Below are 17,127 nucleotides of genomic sequence, written 5' to 3'. Positions count from 1 at the left end.
GTTGGTTTAAAATTTTTTCATGCCCTTCAACTGTTTTTTAAAAAGAGTTCACATTTTTTATATGAAATTGAGGAAGGCTTCTCAAATTTTAGCATGCTTAGAAATCACCAGGAGAGTTTAGCATAAAGAGTGAGGATACTAAACTGTGTATACTTTAAGAAGTGAAGAAAACACATTAATATCTAATACTACTATACCTCTTTTCACTCAAGATATCCCCCTCCCTATTGTTCCATACAATTTCTAAAAATAATTTTATTTACATAAATTTCTAATAACTTTATTTACATGTTACATGTTACATTTTGAGGTCTTTTACATATTACATGTAAAAGACCTCAAAACCATTCTTACAACAGGTATGGAAAGGTATTCCAATAAGAAAAACTGTTTTTAAAAAAAGGAGAATCACTTTTCTCATATACTGAGAGTAAAAGAGAAAAATCTACTTTGCAAAATCACATTCCTCCTCAGAACAAGGCCCTCTTTAAAAAGTACTTTCATTTTTTTAAATAACATGTTCTATTCAGTGTGGCTAAGGATAATTTTATTCACTTTGTCTGATTTGGATCACTTTGATAGGAGTTTACCTTTTCATACCAGATGTGGGCTCCAAAGCCTTAAAATACTGATGAATTTGAACAATACTGGACAGTCAGACCAATCAAAACAAGATTTTTCAGAAATGCAGGACAAGGCCTTAGATTTAACCCAAAAGTGGCAAGTGCTCCTTTCACTCTAAAGATTGCCTACAGAGTTCACATACACACACTGTGTATGTATGTGTGTACACACATACATGTGCATGTGTACACATGTACACACATATGTAAATATTCAAACTGGTTAAGCTAAAACAGATACACAGTGTCATGGTATCTGAATTTTCTTTCAACTATAGATGTTACACATTTAGACAATTACAGATATCTACACTATAGATTTCCTCACTACTTAAATACAAATCAATGCCACAGATTTAGTTTTAACAGAACTCCCGTAAAAGTATGCAGATAATCCACACTAAATCAACTTCATTACTTAAGAGAGCACTATTAACACAAAGTGAATACAATTTCTGTCACAGGGTCTGGACCACTCTTCCTCCAACTTGTCATTTTAAAAGATACTGTCTAACTGGTTCTGAATCAGAAAAAAATGTGTAATTTCCACTCGAGCAGATTGGTAAGCTGTTCATTCAACAAACATTTCTCAAAAAAAAAAAAAAAAAAGTGTATGTGAGAATCATCCAAAGAGTCACCTTGGTTCTTTTCTGTGATTTTTATTTTGTCATGTTAATTTTTTTGTTAAATTTGGCGTGCTCCTGGCTTTATTTGAAGTGAGCAAATATTTAGGGACTTCTCCTGCTGTAGGGAACTTCTAGTAGCCACTTTGAGGGTTATTCCTTCAAGATTCTACAATATTGTGCCTTATGTGGACTGCTGGACTCCCCTAGACCAATTTCAATTAAAAAAAAGATCATCACTGCTGGGTGGTGTATCACAAGCAGTTGTAATTCAGGACCCTGGAACAAAGGTCCATTTTCTCTTTAGTCCCCCAAAACGACACCTGTAAGCACTCAGCTATATGACCATATTACACTATGAGAACCCTGCTAGGACCAGCTAGATAGGAGTCAGTCAAGCTCATGGAGCAGGAAGCCCAAGGTTGGCCTGCCTTTTAAGAACATACACAGGAAAAGACAATCTTGGCTTTTTTTTTCTTTTTGAAATTAATGTGTTAACTGTTAACACATGGGTAAAGTAAGGAGGGCTTTCAAATGTATCAACCGAAAAAAAGAATTAAATTTTACATAAGGTGAACACACTTTCATTTCATACTAAAGCCATCTATACTTTAACTAGTCCTGCTTTTTCCAGTAAGTATTATAGGAAAGAAACACTCTGTCCTAATCATTCAGAAGTATTGACTGGAAGGCTACTGTCTGAGAAGTAGGATACACCTGATGCCAAGGGTATCATGCATAACAAGCTCACATTATATTTTCTTCTGCATTGAGGATCAACATTTTCTCCAAAAAACTTACTTACTTATTCACTCAACAATTATATACTGGATCTCATGTAGTTTCCTTCCAATATCTGCACACTAACAGAATTAAGAGAACTAAGAGAATTTTAAGTGTTAATGTATGAATAATGGTATGTTTCTTAATGTCTCCAACTATGTGATGGAGTATCAGATCCTTTCCACTGAAGTAGTACCTGAAATTGACATGTCCCTCAGGCACATTTCCAAGTGTGACTTAGACCCTACCTGTCCCCAAAAATGCAGCTGTCAATCCACCGCCCCCCAGCCCTGCCCATAGGATTCCTAGAGCCTGTATTATGGTTGTGAGTTGGTCCCAGGCAGTACCAGGACCCAGAAGTCAGCCTCTGTGAGACGACCGGGGGCTCCTGTAGAAGATGGGGTCCATGTGAAGGAGCTGCAGCCCTCTTAGGGGAAACAACAACAACAACAACAAAAAACATTACTCACTGTCATCTCCAAACGCTCTCCATACTTCTGATGTTGGGGAGCTAAGCAACAGTTATCAAAAAGCAGAATTTGACTTTTTGAAAATGACAGTGAAAAACGTGTTTTCGATTCTGTGTGTCGGTTTGGTCCCCTCACCCCCTGAAACGACCGGCAGGGTTAAGGATCCACAACGGTGTAAAAACCAACAGCTGAGGAGCTGTAAATGGATAAGAGAGTCCAGAGCACACTCAAACAAAATCTGAGCAACACTGCTCTATGTATTCTAAACCAGCCTCAAGCTTTACACCAATTACCTTAACAGCAATTTAGTATTGATAGGCATTCCTATGCCTCTAGCTTGCCAAAGATGTCCAATTAGGGGACCCATATTATAAGTAAAAGCTTTGATGTAAATGCATCTACATTTCCGTTTATTTAGAACAATATGCAGTCGATGGGTGTAATGTATTCATCTGTTATCCTCTGTGGGAAGTGGGACAAATTGGATCCCTGTAACTCCATCTGAAGCATTACTATTAGAAGGTTAAAATGTAAGAGCAGAAAAGCATAAAACATAAAACCATAACAGCAATGACTAAGATGAACTTAAGGCGTTTATACACACATAAAAATCATTGGTATTGTGCTTCTGTCGTTTGGGTTTTGTTTTCTTTTTCTGCTCTGTATTCTTTAAACATGTGTGTGTGTTATATATTGGCTTATTAACATGTCACTTGTATGGCTGCTGTTTAAAACTGTCTAATTTACTAACCACATACTATCTAAACATTTTAAGTTTTCTGTTTTTCTCATTTTTTCTGTACAGAAATGCTATGTTAACAAATAGAGGACATTTCTCATAATTCCAGGCCCTTATTATGCAAACGTTGTTGTTGTTTTTTTTTAATAAGCCCAACTACAGAACTTCACAGCCCTTGACGGATAAGACATAACATGCTGTCTTAGAAGCAAAACAAAGAAATCGTAACAGGAATTTATTACTACAGGTAATACTTAGCTAAGCTGCCGAAATTTAAAACAACAGACAGCAAGGATAAGAAATCCGCATTACAGAACTTTGTTCACTGCGTTCAGCTATTTAAGTAGAGAAGCTTTACTGTTTACCTTGAAATACTAAAAGTAAAACTTGAGAAATGAGTTGTTCCAAAGAGAAAAATAGAAAAATACTTCCACGCTTAAGCTTTCAAATCATCTGAGAAAAACACAAACGGAAACGGCTCAAGATCAACCAGAGCCAAACAGAACTATGGAGCCGTGGGTTCTGGTCAACCTAGGGGTCCCCCAGCAGCTGGAGATACTCACAGGGCTGCCATCTTTAATAGTGAATCACATAACAGATTCACAGAATGACTGTAATAATGAGAAATCTGGCATCAGTGCAAAATAAATGTATCTGACAAAGCCAGCTGAACATTGTCAAGACAGTCATTGGCACTGGATGGCTTGCTTCTGATGGGGGCTTAACCAAAAGCCTCTGAAGAGGGGGGCAGATTTAAGGTCGATGGCAATAGGGACCAACTATTGTGCCAAGAGCACAAATGGGTTCCTGCCATCCGAAAGCATCTGTCTACTTCTAGGAGGTCAGATGATGCCTGTCCAGGTACAAAACCCAAAGCAAACCATGCCTGAAGGATGACAGCTGAAGAAAATTCAGCATTTTTCCCTTTTAAGTGGCTTAAAATACTATAATTTCACGCATAGCCCCTCTGCTCAAGATTCTAACCTTCCCCGATCATTCAGTGCAGGTAAGAAAATAAGCCACTGGGCTTCTGGCTTTGCAATTAAAAGGAATTAGAACCTAATTAGGTTACTTTAGATATGCTGCCTGGTTTAAATCGATTCTGCACATCATCTTGCTGTTCGCATTGATTTTTATATGAACCTGCTCTCATGAAAGAGCTTGGAACAGAAGTTTCAGGTAACTATTCCACTCACCTTCTTCCAAGGGGATGAAACATTGGATGAGGAATTGATTGGGTAAAATGGCAAGATGATAAAAGGAGTATAGTAAGGAGTATACTAACGGCAGATGTGGCAAGAAAAATGGAGTTTTTCAAACAAAATTTCACTAGCTGTGTATTAATAGGTGCAAGGATAGACAGGGCATACTCAGGTTTTGCTACTATTTATACCATTTTCCCAACTAAAATGCTAGTTTCATGATGTTTAACTAAGTGGCTAATGTCCTATACCCAGTGTTATAATTAGTATCTTCTACCGAAAACTAATAGCTGCAGTTACATGAAATTTTGGAAAATGTCTCATGTCCTTTTTGACAGATGTCTTTGAAGAAGTGTTCTGCTCTGTCATCCCATACGAACTGTCAAATTCCTAATGTTGACTAAAGGTGCAGTGGTTGGGACCCCACAAAGCTCCTGGATCAGAGTTTCTGAAAATAGTAATGACAGACTTAGCTAAGTTAATTCCATGGACTAACATGAACACTTGGCGTCCTTTATTACATGGCACCTTTTAATTTTTCTTAATGACTAAATTTATTTATTTCAGTCCCCCTTTTTAATCTACATCCAGAATTTTGATTTAGCAGATCTCATAGTTTATATCTTTTTAAATGATATGCCTTTGAATTTTTTAATTATATTAAGCCTTTACAAAGTGAATACAGTAAGTTTCTCTATTGTTTCCTCACTTTTAGGATAAAAAATTAAATTTCATAAATGGTATATGAGAAACAGGACAGGTACATAAAAATGAAACAAAAAAAAATTCTAGTTTATGTCTCAAAACAATGACATTCTGCTCTTCCCCTTCTTCTGCATATTTTCTTCAATAACATGACCATGTACTTTACTCTCCTCTTTGAGTTTGTCTCCTTTGAAAACCTTTCCATTTTTCTAATTTGGTTAAGAAATTTAAAAAAGTTAAGTTATTTTCACTTCTCCTGGACTAGGTAATTCAATAGAACCTTCTTGGTGCCTCTTCTAATTTCCCACAGTATAAATTCCTACTGTATTCATGCAACACAGCTTAAAACAAAATAGTCAATATAATCCAGAGAGAAAATTCTTTTTTTTTCTTTATTTTTTTTAAGTAGGCTCCACACCCAGCACAGAGCCAAAGGTGGGGCTTGATCTCAGTACCCTAAGAACAAGACCCAAGCTGAGATCAAGAGTTGGATCCCTAAGCAATTAGCAACCCAGGCATCCCCCTATCCAGAGTGAAAATGCTAAGGAAGCTATTGAAAAAATATTATTTTTCCTTTTTTTTTAATTAACATATATTATTTGTTTTAGGGGTATAGATCTGCTGTTCATCAGTCTTAGACAATTCACAGTGCTCACCATAGCACATACCCTCCCCAAAGTCCATCACCCACCCACCCTATCCCTCCAACTCCCCTCCCCTCCCCTCCAGAAACCCTCAGTTTGTTTCCTGAGATTAAGAGTCTCTTATGGTTTATCTTCCTCTATGGTTTCATCTTCCTTCCTTTTTTCCTCCCTTCCCCTATCATCCTCTGTCTTGTTTCTTAAATTCCTTATATCAGAGAGATCATATGATAATTGTCTTTCTCTGATTGACTTATTCCACTTAGCATAATACCCTCTAGTACCATCCATGTAGCTGCAAATGACATGATTTCATTTTTTGGTGGCTGCATAATATTCCACTGTGTGTGTAGATAGATAGATAGATAGATAGATAGATATCTTATCTTCTTTATCCATTCATATGTTGATGGACATCTAGGCTTTTTCCATTGTTTGGCTATTATGGACATTGCTGCTATAAACATTGGGGTGCATGTGCCCCTTCAGGTAACTACATTTGTACCATTGGGGTAAATACCCCGTAATGTGATTGCTGGGTTGTAGGGTAGCTCTATTTTCAACTTTTTGAGGAATCTCCATACTGTTTTCCAGAGTGGCTGCACCAGCTTGCATTCCCACCAACAGTGTAGGAGGGTTCTCCTTTCTCCACATCCTTGCCAACATCTGTCGTTTCTGACTTGTTAGTTTCAACCATTCTGACTGGTGTGAGGTGGTATCTCATTGAGGTTTTGATTTGTATTTCCCTGATGCCGAGGGATGCTGAGCACTTTTTCATGTATCCATTGGCCATTTGGGTATCTTCTTTGCAGAAAAGTCTGCTCATGTCTTCTGCCTCTTTCTTGATTGGATTCTCTGTTCTTTGGGTGTTGAGTTTGAAAAGTTCTTTATAGAGAACTTCTTTTATCTGATAGGTCATTTGCAAATATCTTCTCCCATTCTGTCAGTTATCTTTTGGTTTTGTTGACTGTGTCCTTTGCTGTGCAAAAGCTTTTGACCTTGATGAAGTCCCAGTGGTTCATTTTTGCCCTTGCTTCCCTTGTCTTTGGTTGTGCTTCTGGGAGGAAGTTGCTGTGGCTGAGGTCAAAGACGTTGCTGCCTGTGTTCTCCTCAAAGATTTTGATGGATTCCTGTCTCCCATTGAGGCCTTTCATCCATTTGGGGTCTATTTTTGTGTGTGGTGTAAGGAAATGGTCCAGTTTCATTCTTCTGCATGTGGATGTCCAATTTTCCCAGCACCATTTGTTGAAGAGACTAGCTTTTTTCCATTGGACATTCCTTCCTGCTTTGTCAAAGATTAGTTGACCATAGACTTAAGGGTCCATTTCTGGGCTCTCTATTCTGTTCCTTTGGTCTATGTGTCTGTTTTTGTCCCAGTACCATACTGCCTTGATGATGACAGCCTTATAATAGAGCTTGAAGTCGGGAACTGTGATGCCGCCAACTTTGGTTTTCTTTTTTAACATTTCTCTGGCTATTTGGAGTCTTTTCTGGTTCCATATAAATTTTAGGATTATTTGTTCCATTTCTTTGAAAAAAAGTTGATAGTATATTGATAGGGATTACATTCAATGTGTAGATAGCTTTAGGTGGCACAGACATTTTCACAATATTTGTTCTTCTAATCCATGAGCATGAAAAATATTTCCATTTCTTTATGTCTTCCTCAATTTCTTTCATGAGTAGTCTATAGCTTTCTGAGTACAGATTCTTGGCATCTTCGGTTAGATCTATTCCTGCTTATAGTTTTGGGTGCAATTATAAATGGGATAGACTCCTTAATCTCTTTCTTCTGTTTTGCTGTCGGTGTATAGAAATGCAACTGATTTCTGTGCATTGATTTTATATCCTGACACTTCACTGAATTCCTGTATGAGTTCTAGCAGTTTTGGAGTGATGTCCTTTGGGTTTTTCACAAAAAGTATCATATCATCTACAAAAGTGAGAGTTTGACTTCTTTGCCAATTCAGATGCCTTTTATTTCTTTTTGTTGTCCGACTGCTGAATCCAGGACTTCTAGTACTACGTTGAATAGCAGTGGTGATAGTGAGCATCCCTGCTGTGTTCCTGACCTTAGGGGAAAAGCTCTCAGTCTTTCCCCATTGTGAATGATATTCGCTGTGGGTTTTTCATAGATGGCTTTGATAACATTGTGGGATGTACCCTCTATCCCAACACTGTGAAGAGTTTGGATCAAGAACGGAAGCTGTACTTTGTCAAATGCTTTTTCAGCATCTACTGAGAGTATCCTATGGTTCTTGTTCTTTCTTTTATTAATGTATTGTATCACACTGATTGATTTGCGGATGTTGAACCAACCTTGCAGCCCAGGAATAAATCCCACTTGGTCATTTGAATAATCCTTTTAATGGACTGTTAGATCATATTGGCTAGTATTTTGGGGAGAATTTTGGCATCCATGTTCATCAGGGATATTGGTCTATAATTCTCCTTTCTGTTGAGGTCTTTGGTTTAGGGATCAAGGCCTCATAAAATGAGTTTAGAAGTTTTCTTTCCATTTCTATTTTCTGAAACAGTTTCAGAAGAATAGAAGCCATTTGGCCCTAGACTGTTGTTCGTTGGGAGATTTTTGATTACTGCTTCAATTTCATTACTGGTTATGGGTCTGTTCAGATATCTATTTCTTGCTGGTTCAGTTTTGGTAGTTTATATGTCTCTAAGAATTTATCCATTTCTTCCAGATTGTCTAATTTGCTGGCATATAGTTGCTCGTAATATGTTCTTATAATTGTATTTCTTTGGTGTTGGTTGTGTTCTTTCCTCTCTCATTCATGATTTTATTAATCTGGGTACTTTCCCTTTTCTTTTTGTTAAGTCTGGCCAGGAGTTTATCAATCTTATTAATTGTTTTGAAGAATGAGTTTTTAGTTTCACTGATATGTTCTACTGTTCTTTTGGTTTCTACTTCACTGATTCCTGTTCTGATCTTTATTATGTCTCTTCTCCTGCTGGATTTAAGCTTTATTTGCTGTTCTTTCTCCAGCTCCGTATGTGTAGGGTTAGGTTGTGTATTTGAGACCTTTCTTGTTTCTTGAGAAAGGCTTGTATTCCTAAATACTTTCCTTTTAGGAACATCTTTGCTGTATCCCAAACATTTTGAACAGTTGTGTTTTCATTTTCATTTGTTTCCATGAATTTTCTCAATTCTTCTTTAATTTCCTGGTTGACCATTCATTCTTTACTAGGATGCTCTTTAGCCTCCATGTATTTGAGTTCGTTCCAAATTTCCTCTTGTAATTGAATTCTAGTTTCAGAGCATTGTGGTCCAAAAATATGCAGGGAATGATCCCAATCTTTTGGTACCAGTTGAGACTTGATTTGTGACCCAAGATGAGATCTTTTCTGGAGAACTGTCCATGTGCACTAGAGAAGAATGTATGTCCTGTTGCTCTGTTGCTTTGGGATGAAATGTTCTGAATATATCTGTGATGTCCATCTGGTTCAAGGTATCATTTAAAGTCCTTATTTCCTTGTTGATCTTTAGCTTAGATGATGATCTATCCATTTCAGCGAGAGGGGTGTTAAAGTCCCCTAATACTATTGTATTATTGTCAATGTGTTTATTTGATTTTATTATTCATTGGCTTATATAATTAGCTGCTCCCGTGTGAGGGGCATAGATATTTAAAATTGTTAGATCTTCTTGTAGGATAGACCCTTTAAGTATGATATAGTGTCCTTCCCCATCTCTTATTGTAGTCTTTAGTTTAAAACCTAATTTGTCTGATAGAAGGATGCCATCCCAGCTCTCTTTTAAGACTATTAGCATGGTAAATGGTTTTCCACCACCTCACTTTAAATCTGGAGGTATCTTTGGGTCTAAAATTAGTCTCTTGCAGACAGCAAATTGATGGGTCTTGTTTTTTGTTTTGTTTTGTTTTGTTTTAATCCCATCTGATACCCTGTATCTTTGATTGGAGGCATTTAGCCCATTCACATTCAGGGTAACTATTGAAAGATATGAATTTAGTGCCATTGTATTGTCTGTAAGGTGACGGTTACTGTATATTGTCTCTGTTCCTTTCTGGTCTGTTACTTTTAGGCTCTCTCTTTGCTTAGAGGACCCCTTTCAATATTTCCTGTAGGGCTGGTCTGGTATTTGCAAATTCTTTTAGTTCTTATTTGTCTTGGAAGCTTTTTATTTCTCCTTCTCTTTTGAATGACAGCTTGGATGGGTATAATATTCTTGGCTGCGTATTTTTTTCATTTAGTGCTCTGAATATATCATGCCAGTCCTTTCTGGCCTGCCAGGACTCTGTGGATAGCTCTCCTATCAATCTAATGTTTCTACCATTGTAGGTTACAAACCTCCTGCCCCGAGTTGCTTTCAGGACTTTTTCTTTGTCCGTGAGACTTTTGAGTTTTACTATTAGAAGACAGGATGTTGACCTATTTTTATTGATTTTGAGGAGGGTTCTCTGTGCCTCCTGCATTTTGATGCCTGTTTTCTTCCCCAAATTAGGGAAGTTCTCAGCTATAATTTGCTCCAATATACCTTCTGCCCCCTCTCCCTTTCTTCTTCTTCTGGGGTCCCAATTACTAAATATTGTTCCATCTTACGGTATCACTTATCTCTCAAAATTCTCCCCTCCTGATCCAATAGTTGTTTATCTCTTCTTTTCTCAGCTTTATTCTCCATCATTTGATCTTCACTAATTTTTTCTTCTGCCTCATTTATCCTAGCAGTTAGAGCCTCCATTTTTTTATTCTATCTCATTAATAGTCTTTTTCATTTTGACTTGGTTAGATTTTAATTCTTTTATTTCTCCAGAAAGGGATTCTCTAGTATCTTCTATGATTTTTTTAACACAGCTAGTATCTTTATAATTGTCATTCTGAACTCTGCTTCCAACATCTTACTAATATCCATATGGATTAGGTCCCTGGCAGTTGGTACTGCCTCTTATTCTTTTTTTTTTTTTTTTTTGATGTGAGTTTTTCCATTTTGTCATTTTGTCCAGAGAAAAATCGATGAGAGAACAAAATGCTAAAAGGGTAACATGGATCCCCCCAAAATATACACCAAACAAATCAGAAACTGGGGGGGAAAGAAAGGAAAAAAATAAGAATATGATCAAGCTGGTGACTATAACAGAGCCATACACTAGATTTTGGTTGTACTTTGGTCTGTTAGAAGAAACTGCCTTCCAAATTGTAAAGAAAGAAAAACATATATATACAAAAATAAGGGTGAATACAATGAAGGGATGGAATATGACTGTAAAGACGAAAATGGAAAAATATTTTTAAAAAGGAATTGATAAGAAGTTGGTTTGAAAAAGAAATACAATAAAAAGGAGGTGAGAATGTGATCAGGCAGGAGACTATAACAAAGCCATACACTAGATTTAGGGTATATTTTGGTCTGTTAGACGATACTGTGTCCCAAAATTTTAAGAAAGAAAATCTCCTCTGTGTGTGTGTGTGTGTGTGTGTGTGTGTACACACAGAAAAAAAGGTTAAATACAATGAAGGGATAGAATATGACTTTAAAAATGAAAATTAAACAAGATTTTTAAAAAAGGAATTGATAAGATGTTGGTTGATAAAGGAAAAAAGAAAACTTCAACAAAAAAAAAAAAGAAAGAAAAAGAAAAGAAAATTTTTAATTAACTTTGAAAGACTAAAGAATCATGGGGGGAATGCCATGAATTTTATATGCTCTATTCCCCTAGTGCTGGAGTCTTGCAATTCTCACTGATCGGTAAACTTGGTCTTGGCTGGATGTTCTTGCTGATCTTGTCTGGGAGGGGCCTGTTGCAGTGATTCTTAAATGTGTTTGCCGTAGACAGAATTGCACTGCTCTTGCTAAGGGCCAGGCAGGCTAAGTCATCTGCTCAGGTTTGTTCTCGGTAACTTTTGTTCCCTGAATGCTTTCCATACAGCTTTGGAGGACAAGAATAGAGAAGACAGCCCTGGAGGAGCCAAGAGCTCGGGCCCCACTCCTCAGTGCACCCACAGAAAAAAGCAATCACTCCCATCTCCCTGGTCTCTGGCTGCACTCAGTGCTCACCCAGCATATGACCGAGCATTTCCATCTCTGCACACGACCCCATCTGGAATCTCCAGACCTAGCAGAGTCCTCCAGCACACTCTTGCTTCACTTCTCCTGGGGGGAGCAGGGGGAGTCTCCCTGGATCTGCCACTTGTGGGGACCATGCTCAAAAAGCAGTGGTCCGACTGTGTGCCTTAGATCACGATTGATGGCAACCCCGAGCTGAGAGCCCACTCCATGGGTCTGCTTTGCAGCTGGCTTCCCTGGGACTTGGGAACTCTGCCTCACTCAGACATCCTTGGTCTTTCTGTGACTTGAAGGTCCTCAGACCACACTGTCCCATTGAGGGCTCTATCCCCTGCTTAGCCTCTGGAGCAATGTCCCTCAGTAAAGCAGACTTCTAAAAGTTCCAATTTTGTGCTCTACTGCTCTACCGCTTGCCAGGAGCCAGCCTTTTCCCCCACAGTCTATCTTCCCATAAGTAGCCTCTGATTCACTTCTCTGCACGTCCCACCTTCCAGAAAGTGGTCACTTTTCTGTTTCTAGAAGTGCTGCTCTTCTATCTCCTGTTGAGTCTCTAGATGTTCAGAACAGATTGATAACTATCTAGCTGAATTCCTGGAACCAGATGAAATTTAGGTCCACTATTCCTCAGCCATCTTGCTCCTCCCCTCCCAAAAATACATGTTTGAACAGGAGAAATTCCTAGCATTGGCTAAATAAAACAACATATTACAATACAACCAAAGATGTCAAATGTTGTTCATTAAGCTGTCAAATCTAAATGCACGATTTATTTATTAATTTACAAGTTCCAAAGTTTGATTTACATTTCAAAAACTTGAAAATGTGACATGCCATGAATTTGAAAATAAGTAAAGGTAATAAACCAAACTTAAAATGCACAAAGTATTACATACATAACAGATGATCCAATGTCTTACCTTCATCATGAATTTCTGTAAGGGCATAAAGAAAAGAGAGAAAATATTAAATATACACTATTTCAAAGATTTGTTTTTAAATATCTCTTATTTACAAAGATTCCACCATTCAAAATGAAGTTATGTGAACAATAGGCATAAAAAACTACACTCGCTGTGGTGTCAAAGGGAAGTTTAATATCAACTACATGCTAGAGAAAAGCTGTAGCACGCAAAACTTTTGTAGCTCTCTTCAAAAATGTCTTTACATTAGTTTTTCCTATTCCTGTGAAAACATGCTCCTCTACTTTAATGCGTGATACAATTTACAACATAGCTAAGCACCCAAAACAAAACAAAACAAAAAACAAAGGTAAAATCTCAAAAACTATACTCTGAAAATGCTTTAAATTTTTTTATTTCATCTTTTGCATAAAAATGCCATGATATAAACAGCAATGCAACAGAGTTTTGTAAAAATTGTGGGTTAGAAACAGGTAACGTGGATTATAAAATAAAATGCTGTGACAAACTGCTCCCATTTCATGCAAAATACCAAAAAGCAATTCCTACACACTACATATTGTGAGACGTGATTTTCAAAGAAAAATCAGAAAAACTTCTTTTTCCTTTAAAATGACACAGCCTCTTCTCACGATTAACATTTATCATAATAGTTCTTTTTTTGCTTCTAAAAACGTAGTAAGTACATGGCATATCCTCATTTTCCTTTAGACCCTTTAGAGTTTGACTCCCTCTTCTTAGGAGAAGTACACAGAGGAAAAAGAGCTAAGAAAGAAAAATGATACTATATTTCCAAACTTAGGATTAAATTTCATTGTCACAGCATGTAAGCCCTACAGAGAAAAGATACACATATTTATATTCATTTTAGAGAAAACAGCAAGGGGAATTTTTCTAACATAGATCTTTGTAAATACCACAGTAGTGTTCCTGAAACATACGTGCATAGTAATTTATATATAACTAAATGGCAACTCTATTGTGACTCGATTTTTTTTTCTGTTTTTAATATTATAATTTGATTACAGTTTTATTTGTTTAAATAATCTCTACACCCAAGGGGTGGGCTCAAACTCACAACCCCAAGATCAAGAGTTGCATGCTTTTCTGACTGAGCCAGCCAGGCACCCCCGTACTATTATAATTTTAAGGAAAACGTGTAAAAAAACATTTCATTCTTAGCTTTAAAAACATAGGCTGTTTGGTTACATTTTTGTAAGTGATAATGATAAATGACAACAGAAAAGTTATTTTCCATGATGAAATGGACCAATCACCTCCTAAATGTGACTTCTGGTGATACATATAGCTATCACTACATGAGGAATTAGGAAAAATCATTTTTAAGACTTAATTCAGAGAAAAACAAAAATCCAAACTTTTGTTACAGATCATGGTTTATGACAGATACTTTATTCATAAGGTTGTTTTTTTTTTTTTAATTGATCTAAGTTTTGGAGATTTTTCCCTGAGAAATGTTCTCAACCAATATTGTCAGTTATCTAAGGTTAAACTAGTTCAGGTCTGCAGTAAATAGGAAAAAAAGAATGGCCAGGGGAGCCTGAGGTCTGCTATTCACAGATTCTAAATTGTGTCTAACTATAAGAAGGGCAAGTCACAGGGGAGAATAATCTGCATATAGAGCAAATGAGAATGAAAACTGAGAATTACCAAAGGCTAAAATATCCATTTATAAAATGAGAAACAACAGCAGATGTAATAGACTCAAATTATCGAAAGATAATCAACAACTTAAAAGATTATTATGGCATTACTGACATTAGCTATTTGGACAAATCATCTGTTGGTCCATTTGGCTTAAGGGCTAGTGATTAACAAGTGGTAACATTGCGAGAAATGGATCATTCAAGGTAAAAAATGCAAGATACATTAAAACAAAAAGGATAAATATGTTATTCTAATCTCAGTGTAAATGCTGTATAGGTATGATAAAAAGCAACAAAAAAGTAACAAAAATCCTTTAAGCATTGCTGACTTGATTAAAAAGAAACAAACAAAGAAACCCATGCATAAAGATAAATACTAGAGAACAGGCTTGATGTAGGTTGGATAATATCACCTTACGCTTACAAGTTTACACTTATTTATTTCCCTCACGGAAAGATAATTAGGTAAAAGCTAAAATTCTATTAGATGAGATACAGAAATGCAAGATTATAAACACAGTTAGAGTCCAGACACCACCATGGATTGACACTGCTTTCTGTCTTGCAAGAGACGGGTGAAGGATGAAACCCAAAGGGGAGATTTTAGCTCTTTACCGTGAAATTACAAGTAGCTGTACCTCAGTGTCCTGGGTTTAGTGTAATTACTTCAGAATTGGTAGTGAGATGAAGCTTCGGACGTGAGCAAGGGTTGGAGGCTCACTGTGCATTATGCAAAATGAACACAAACCAGCAAGAGAAAAAGCACTTCTTACGCTTTAACTCCAACAAAGATGGCCCCGGGGTCTAATGGATGGCAAACTGGAGCAGAACAGTCTTTGGTCTAGAAGAGTATGTCATTTGATCTAGCACATCAGAAAGACCTTAGGGATTTTCTCAGCATATGCAAATGATCATGAGTAGAAAAACAAATCAAATAGCAATACTCCACTCTGAAAATTGTAATCAGACACCGGACATCATGAGAATGCATAATTACATTCAATCTGTTGCTGGTATAAAGAAACAGTGATTCAGGTGCAGTAAAAAGCTCCCCTACCATAATTATGCCTTTCAGTTCAACCTTGAGTTTTTTAAACTGTTATGTCAGCTTTGTGAAATGACAGTTGATTAAAAAAAAAATTAATACTTCTGCCTATGGACCTGTTTTAGAAGTTTTAAAAGAATCTTTCCTAAATGCCTTTTTAAAAATCATATAGATACAGAATTAGCACAAAATAAAAATTTGGTGGCTTGTCACTAAGAAGAATTATCCAATACAACAGTCTAAGGGACTAAGGCAAAAGTTTGACTCAGGAGTCCTTTTAAAATGAAGTTCCCATTAGGGGGATGAAATGTCCTACCCTGTAAACAACCTATCCATCAAATTTCATCTCATGGGTCACCTTTTCTTTCCATGTCTCAAGATGCTAGGATCTCTCCATAATCTTCCAACTGGTAACCTCTCCTTTTGAGAGAGGATCCATCTGGTAAACTTCATTAGGTCAAGGAAAGAAAAAGGTATTTCACCACCAAAGACGTAGGGTTATTGGTGGCTATGTTTTTTTAACTAAAGTCTAACTGACATGCAATGTTATATTAGTTTCAGGTGTACAACCTATTCATTTGACAATCTATACATTACTGGATGCCCCACAGTAAGTGTAATCACCATACCTTACTACAATATTACCGACTATATTCCCTATGCTGTGCTTTTCATCCCTGTGACTTATTTTATAACTGGAAGTCTGAACCTCTTAATACCTTTCACCCATTTTGCCCATACCCCCCCATCGCCCCTCTGGCCACTACTAATTTGTTCTCTGCATTTATGAGTCTATTTCTGTTTTTTGTTATTGTTGTTTTTCATTTTTTTTTTTGTTTTTTAGATTCCACATATAAATGAAATGATACAGTATATATCTTTCTCTGTCTGACTTACTTCACGTATCATAATACCCTCTAGGCCAATCCATGCTGGTGGCTGTTTTAAGTTAATAATGTTCCCAACATATTTCAGGGAAAGAAAGAAGTTTAAGATTAACTCCAAGTTCCAAGTGTGTATCAATATAGACTATTGACTAGGATATATGGATATACATTTGTAAAAACAAAACCCTCAACTATTTCTCCTATGATGACAACATCATATGTGAATGCTTAAATTTCCAGGGACGCCCCACTGAAAATATCCAAGACTGAACTGGTGGACAGACATGTTGACTAGAGGCCCAGAAGGCATTTAAAAGAGGCACAGCTTCCAGCTCATGAAAGAATAATGGTATCTTATTGATAAAGCCCAGGGCTACGTTCTCGCATTGTTCATATTAATGACGATCCCTGGCATCTAGTGATATGTGCATGCTCATATCTTTTAAAAAAATTCATTATATTCTGGGGGGCAGATCGGTAGTAATGTTGTCATTTTCAAACTGTCAATAACTCGGTCCAGGCAAGATTTAAATGGACTGTCTTTTCTTTTGAGTGTAATGGATTTGACATAAATGTGGAATTATCTAGTTCTTCTTTAGAAGGGTAAAAAAAATAAATTAATAAAAAAATAAATCATTCTCATAATTTCTTTTTTATGTATCTATACACATAGATATATAATTTATATCTAGTTCTTCTTTAGAAGGGTAAAAAAAATAAATTAATAAAAAAATAAATCATTCTCATAATTTATTTCTTTTTTATGTATCTATACATAT

General features: G+C 36.6%; 1 protein-coding gene across 1 annotated transcript in view; it reads right to left on the bottom strand.

Annotated features, from left to right (window-relative positions):
* The window catches only part of LOC308337840 (ryanodine receptor 2-like), a gene marked incomplete at both ends in the record, with an annotated part of 87,136 nt that overhangs the window by 55,953 nt on the left and 14,056 nt on the right, over window positions 1-17,127 (bottom strand). The gene's annotated exons all lie outside the window — the stretch shown is intronic.

The sequence above is a fragment of the Martes martes genome (genome assembly GCF_963455335.1).
Source record: "Martes martes genome assembly, contig: scaffold_202, whole genome shotgun sequence".
NCBI lineage: Eukaryota > Metazoa > Chordata > Mammalia > Carnivora > Mustelidae > Martes > Martes martes.
This window is presented reverse-complemented; position numbering and strand designations above follow the sequence as displayed.